The sequence below is a fragment of the Aythya fuligula genome, chromosome 3, assembly GCF_009819795.1.
Source record: "Aythya fuligula isolate bAytFul2 chromosome 3, bAytFul2.pri, whole genome shotgun sequence".
Classification (NCBI taxonomy): Eukaryota; Metazoa; Chordata; class Aves; order Anseriformes; family Anatidae; genus Aythya; species Aythya fuligula.
This window is the reverse complement of record NC_045561.1, coordinates 13,364,481-13,371,959: the sequence shown is the minus strand read 5'-3', so window position 1 is coordinate 13,371,959 and position 7,479 is coordinate 13,364,481.

Below are 7,479 nucleotides of genomic sequence, written 5' to 3'. Positions count from 1 at the left end.
TTGCCACAGGGCTCGTCTTCCCCAGGTTCACTCTGCTGTCCTGCTCTCCTCTTCTGGTGGCTCTCCTGTGCTCGGGGAAGGCTCGCTGATGAGGTGACCTAGTGGAAAACCCAGCTGTGGGCCAGGCTGGCAACTAGGTCTGGCAACTGCGTGGAAAAGCCCACTTTCCTTGTCCCGCAGGAGTGTTTTCCAGCCGGATCGTGCAGCCTGGCAGCATGCACACAGCCAGGGCGTGCTGCAGAGACAGAATGGGGGTGGCACGGGAGGGAGGCAGGGGTGCCCGACGGTGATACCACAGGCGAAAGCAATGGCAATTAACAGAAGGGGGGAAAAAAAAAAAAAAAAAGAAAAAAAAAAAAAAGGAGATTTCAGAGTTCCCTGCAACAAATGCAATCTTAACAACTCAGCCCTTCGCAGAGATGTCTCAAAGGGCTCGTGGGGCCGATGGAGTGTGTGTGACTGGCAAGCTGCTGGTGGCTTCCTGCAGGGAGTCAAGCCACATCGCTGATGTGCTTGAGCAGGGAGCGAAGCAGAGGCTGAGCCAGTGCCGAGGGAAGCGTGGTTTAGGAGGGCCTATGTATTTATTTTCTGTCCCTACTGGCTCCTCTCCACATGAGGTTTCCTCAAATAAACGCAGTGGTTGCTGAAGGAAGGTTCCCGGGCTGTTTTGTCCGTGCCCGTCTTCGGCGTTGTGTTTCCTGTGTCTCCGCTCCTCCTTTGCTAGCCTGGGCACAGCGGCACGCGTCAGCGCGCGGGCAGGGATTGCTGATCCGTCAGCAGAGGGTTTGCTCACATGCAGCGGGCACGGCGAAAAGCTAAAGGCCATTTCCCCCCTGGGCAAACAGCTCAGATCTCGACGGTTATCTTGGATAACGCGTCAGAAGCCAGTGCTTGGGGGGCATTTCTATCCCGGTTTCCTAAGAAAACGAGGCTTGTGCAATCCCCGGGCCTCATTTGCCCCCTCCCTTCCCCTCTTACACAGGCGTCTGCCAGTCTCCCTAATGAGGCTGAGACGCCGTTTCGGTGTCGGGAAGGCTTCCCCGCCGATCTGCAGCCCCATCCCACAGGCGTGGAGGCGCGTGAAGGCGTGGTGGCAGCACCGCGAGGGAAAGGGGACGGCAGCGGCAGCTCAACCCTCGCCTTGCCACCAGGGACCCCACACAACGGGGCACTTGCTCATGGCTTGCCCAAGCAGGCCAGCAGTCACCGTAAATCCCAGGGAAAGCCCTGTGAAATACGGCAGGGGCAGATGTAGAGCCTCGGGGATGGAGCTGAGCCAGCAGCAGAGGGGAGCGCGCCGTCCTGCTGCCATTAGCGTCGCCTTTCCTATTATAGCAGCACTGATAACAGGGGCGAAATGATCACCAGCGTGTCGTGGGCTCTTTTTTTTCTCACCGTGATAGCGTTTCCCTTCTGAGAAATGTAATTATCTCCCCCCCACCCACCCCCCAGCGCCAACAGATGTGATTGCAGCAACGTGGACGTTGTTCGGGTGCAGCCTACCTGGGCGGGCAGGACGTTTTTCTGCGGAATCCGCAGGGTAGGGGGTGCTGCATTGTGAGCACGAGAAGATGAGGAAAAAAAAAAAAGGGGCAAAAAAAAAGGTAAATGTGTTAAAGGTTTCACGTCCTCACTCTGTAATTAAGAGGCAGAGCAGCCCAGGGCTTCTGTGTGTGCAGGCTCAAGAATAAATTGGAATGAATGGAAAAAGAAAAACCCATGAGGGCGGCAGAAAGCGAGGGCGCCCCAACCTCCCCCTGCCCTGGCAGGGTGCCGTGTCAAACAGTTACTTCTCATCTCGGTTTGCCTTTGCTCTTCCTCCTTCCCAGGGGAGGGCGGACGCCCCAGAGGAAGCCGGTGCAAGCGTGCCGAGGGTTTTACAGCCGGCGATGGCTGGTTACAGGTTAGCCAGCGAGCCCCGCTGCGCCCCTGCTCCAGGAAAACCAAGCCGTGGGCTCGGCTGCTGTCACCTCGCTGCTCCACATCACCCCGCCTTCCCCACAGCACAGCTTCCCTGCTTTTTCCACACCTCCCATGTTTTTGGGGAGTTTTGGGGTGCCAGAGCGGGTGCCGGGCTGAGGAGCTTCCCCTGGGCCCCCCCCTTGGTGCAGGGACAGGCGGGTGAAACACCGGTCGAGGCCAAAGTCTAGCGGCACGGTGGCAAGAGGAGGATGTGGAAACAACACTTGATAATTATATTGGTGGCAATTTCACAGACCCTTGTCCGCAGACAGGCAGCGCTGCTGGGAGCTCGGGGTGGGCAGGGACGCTCCGAAGGTGTGTGGAGTTTTTTTTTTTTTTTTTTTTTCTCCCCCTTCTGGTAAACATTGTAAAAGGCATTGGTGATAAAAACCGTTGTGCAAAAAAAAAAAAAAAAAAAAAAAAAGAACCGTTGGCAGAGTAATCCTGAAAGCAATCACCCCGCAGCCTGCATGACAAAGGTGGCTCTGCTGGAAAAAGCCGAGCTGCTGCTCCCGGGGAAGGTCCCGTCCCTGTCCCAGTCCCAGTTCCAGTCCCCATCCCAGTCCTCATCCCCAGAAACCCCCAGTTCTGCGGGCTCCCCAAGGACAGGGAGGATTTATTTGTGGATAAAAAGGATTTGGGGTTATCCTCTGCCCCAGCGAGGTTAAACCCAAGCCTCTGGCCGGGGCAGTGGCCTGGCTCGGCTGCCCCTCTTCCCCCGGTGGCAAAGGGGCTTTACGGGGCAATTTGGGGTCTCTCTGGGGTCGGTGCAGGGTGAGGGTGCCCCCGAGGGGCAGATCCGTCTCCAAGTCACTCGTCCCCCCTCAAACCCAGCTGGAGACGGAGGGGTCACGGCCGTGCAGGAGCAGAGGGAGCAAAAGTCCAGATTTGGCCTCCGTCTGCCTGGCTGGGAGCGGCAGCCGGGAGCTCCCAGGGCGATTTTCCAGGCAGCGGGTGCCTGCGCTCATGGGTAACTGGCTCTGGGCATGTTTGGACAGACGCTGTGCTGCGGCAGCGCGCTGGGTCCCCGCGGGGAGCACCGGGAAAGCTCCATCTGCAACCGAGTTAACTGCTCCGAGCATCCCCCGGCCCAGCTCGGGGCAGTTATTTCTTCCTCCAGCTCATCCCTGTCTCTCTGCGCCCTTATAAGCGCTCCCTGGAAACCTGCAGGGGTGGCAGGGAGGGCACCCCGCTGCTCCCCGAGGTGTCCTCCCACCCGCCTGAGAGGGTAAAGAAGTGCCCCATATGCATACAATGGGTTTTATGGCCGCCGGTCATCCCGCAGGAATGAGGAAGTCTCCCCCCCGAGCCCCAGAGGTGCCATACGGGGATTTTCTCCCCCGGGGAGGTCTGGGTTGAGGGGGGGATGCTGGAGCTTGCCGCAGAGGCTCAGGCGCGCCCGTTAGCCCCCGAGCAGCGCCTTATCGGCGCGTGCCAGCTGCAGGAAGCGGGGATTGGAAGCCCATCCTGAGAGCACGCTCGGTATTTTTAGGAACCCAGCTAGAGGGCTGACGGGGTCAGACCCCAGCCTTCTCCCACCAGCCAATGCCATACTTCTCAGGGAGAGCTTTCCCAAGCCGGGTGACCGACTGTAGGCAAAATGTGGCTTTTTTGGGGTGTCACCCCACAGGATCACACACCGGCCAAGCCGTGACACGGGGATGCAGAAATACGGGGGCGAGGGGAGCTGAGCAGGACGTGCTGAGCAAGCATCTCCCCACAGAAGGGAGTCAGCAGAACCCATCGGGGATGAAAGCAGCGGGAGAGGGTGAGCAGGTGCTGCTGATCCCCTTGGTGGCTGGGTGCTGCTGAGGTGTCCCCTGAGGAAATGTCCGAGACCACAGCACCACTGGGTCACCTCGGGAGCCAGGGGGGCTCTGCCTCGTGTGGATGTTACTTTGGGAGGTTGACACTGGTCCCTAATAAAGCTGGTGGTGGCTTTCTGAGCACAGCGGGAACGTTAACGAGGAGCAGCTTTCCCAAATCTCCTCAGCCCCCGACTTGCAGGTGGGCTTTCGGTACCGGTGCCTGCCGCATCCAGCCCAGCGGCAGCACCGCACCTCGCCGGGGCGCCGCTGGGTGCCCCAGGGAGCGGAGCCGCGGCGAGTGGGCGGCCGGGGAGACAGCGCCAAGCCGGGAGGGGAGCGGGAAGGAAGCGGAGGTATCGGTGGAGAAAGACAGGGAGACGCTGGGAGTGGCAGGGGATGTGGGAGGCCGGGAGCCGGGAGCCCGGTGAGTCAGCGCGGTGGGGTGCTTTGAAAGCGGGCAGGGAAGCACACGCAGCCCCAGCCCGGGGAGGTGTTTTCACCCCCATGCCGGTGCCTGCTGCGTCCCGCTTGCCCTGGCTGCTCCCTGGGCTCCCTCCTCTGCGTGGCACAGGAGAGAGGCCCCGTCCGGCTGGGCCGTCCCCAGGGGGATGCTGTAGGACCGCGAGCTTTTCATCCCAGGATGGAGAGCAGCTTCTCCCGTCCAGCTCCCCGTCCTGCTGCACAGGGTGCACGTGGAGCCCTCGAGGTGCCAAGCCAGGTGCTCTCTCAAAATGCCAGGTGGAATTTGGACATCCAGCCCCATCCCTGACTCTCCCAAAATCCCTCTGGGAGAAGCAGAGGGGAGCCAGACACAGGGAGCAGCCGGCAACATGGGGCAGCGCGGGTCACACTGCAGCACCCGGGAGATGAAGGACATGAAGTTTTCCACTTTCTCCACTTTATTTCTTTATTATATCCACCAGGCCGATGCTGGCAGTGAAAGGGAGCCCTCCAGGCAGGAGCGGTGCCCCATGTCAGTCCGTCCCCATGTCAAGGGTTTGCCTGGGATGGAGGGGGTTGTGATTGCGACAGCATCGCGTGGCTGATGCATTGTTTGATCCCATCTCTCTCCCTTCTCACTCCCAAATGATTTGAGTCAAATGAAACACATTTTAGTAGTCAAATATGTAAGGGTGGGTCCCATTGTGCTTTGACCCTACAGGGCGTTTTGTACGTTTAATTTGATTTACACCCAAAATGTTAATTTAACATACTGGATTTTCTTCCACACCCAAGCAAGGCTGAAAATGAAACAAGATCCTACAGAAAGGTTTGTGTGCCATTATCTCGTTAGCGTTGCTATTTATTAAGTAACGAGGGTGCTGGGGCTGTGCACATAGCGTTTCTGCAGCGTTTCAGTGGGGAAGGACACCGGGAGACGCGTGATTAAATAACAGCTAGGAATGGTGTTTTTAGGCAAAGAAGTGTTTGCCTTCTGCTTCCCAACAGGCTTAGAGGTGTCTGAAGCAGTGAGTGGTGCAGGAGTGATGCTCGCCCTCTTGCTCCTTCCCTCAGCATCCAGGAGCCAGATGGGGATGCTCCCTGCCCCTTTCCCCCATGTCCCCAAAGCTCTGTGGTCAGTTTGGGGCAGAAATGCTGCACACAGAGCAGAGTGGGCTAAGCCCAAGCAACACCAAGGTATGGTCAGTCCCCTGCTGGCTTAAGGAGAAGGCAGCCCACCACCAGGTGCTCCGTCTGATCCAGGTGGTGTCTCCTCGTGCCACCTCTCCATCCTGCTCCTCTCACCCTGTCGGAGGCTGCAGGACCTCCTCTCCTCCCTGTGCCATCAGCGCTGGGCACACGGCAGCCCTGACCGCTTGTTAGGGCTCCAGAGCTGATAGTAGTAATAATAATAATAATAATAATAATAATAATAATAATAATAATAATAATAATAATAATAATAATAATAAACAACCAAGTTCCTGATTCAGCCATGCATGTAAGCGCACGTCCGACTTGGAGAACCCAATTAAAGTGGAGAGCGAGCCCCGGTACCTCGCTGAGTGGGAACCTCAAAGCAGGGTCTGAAGAAGCCAGGAACACTCCTGAAGGAGTCACAGCAAGCTCTTCATTCAGGAGTGTCGTGATTAATGACGTTTGCTGCCTCCGTTGGCTTAAAAGGCAAGGAGTGGTTGAAATAAAAGAAACCTCAAGTTGAAAGCGTTGCAAAAAAAAAAAAATCAATTAAAAGCCGTGTAGTTGTATCTTGACCTGGAGCAAAATCGCAGACATAACAGAGGAATTACATAGCCTTAAAGAGGAAGGCAGAAAGGGGAGGTTTATGTGCGGTATCCCCCCGAAGGCACGCTCAGGTTGCTTCTCCCCCAGTGCCCGCGGGTGCTGCGGTGCCCCCAGCAGCAGCAGGGGGGTCCCTGCCAAAATGTGGCTAGCCAGGAACCCCAGGGGTTGGGATGCTCAGCCCTGAGACCTTCCCGGGCCATGGGGCACCACGGGACAAACGCTGCAGGTCCTGGCCCCGGGGTCTGGATGGACACATGGGAACCTGCCACATTTGAGGGCACGTCCCTTCCAAAAAACCCCAACTCCATCCCCTGCCACCAAACAGCGAGCCCCCTGTCGTCTCCCCATGCTCTTTGGGAGGAAAATGGCAATTTTGGGGGGGAGTGATGCCGTCCGCAAGGCCTCCCCGTGCAGGAGGCAGCTCTCCACACACAGCCCCAGCAACCCGTGAGGATGTGCCCGGGGAGGAAGGCTTGGAAACAGCGGGCAGAGGGCAGGAGCAAGCACCCCTGGGTGTTGGTAAATGTTCAAGGACACGCCGTGCGCGGGCTCCGCGGCGCTTGGGAGGCTCCTCAGCAGAGTTTTGTGGGTTTTCTTCTGTTTCTCGTGCTTCCTTCCCCCCACCCGTCCTCTTTTCTTTTGTTTCATTTCCACTTCGGGAAGAGGGGGGAGAGGACAAGAGGCAAATAAAAAAAAAAAAAAAAAAAAAAAGAGGGGGGAGGAGGATAGAGAGAAAAAACCGAGGCCTTGACACGTTTCTCATTTGAAACGAACTACAATAAAATAAAGAAATAAAGCCTTTTTTAAGTTTTTATTTTTTCCTCCTTCCCAGAAGAAAAGCTTGTCATTAAGAAAAATAAAATAATAATAATAACACCAACAACTTTCCCTGCCCGCTGCCGTCCCTGGGGGCCAAGGCCCGGCCGCTCACCCCCGGGGGCAGCACCCATGGGTGGGGGGCACCCCACAGCGAGGGGGGGGGCTGCGGAGATGAGGCAGCAACAGCGTGCGTTTTTTTTTTTTTTTTTTTTTTTTCTTTTCTTTTTTTTCTTAATTTTCAGCCGTGAAAATTCTTTTGCAAACATTCATGCCTTAGGAAGGGCTGGAACAAAGCTCGGCCGCTCCAACCGGTCGGACAGGTAGGCAGACTTGTTGACACCGTTATGTTTGCAGCACGCATGCTCCTTCCCAAGTTTCCTGGTGCATTTTTCTATTCCACCTTATGAAACTTTCCCCCCTCCACCACCACCTCCTCCTCCTCTCTCTCTCCCCTCACTTTTTTTTTTTTTTTTTTTTTTTCCTCTCTCTCTCTCTCTCTCTCTCTTTTCTTTTCGCACCCTCCCCTTCTCCCCTCCCCGCTCCGGGCGGCAGCGCAGCGCCCGCTCCCCGCCGGGGTGGCGGCCACCGGCGGGGGGGGACAAGCTCCGTGCCCAGCCGTGCCCAGCCGTGCCCAGCCGTGCCCCCT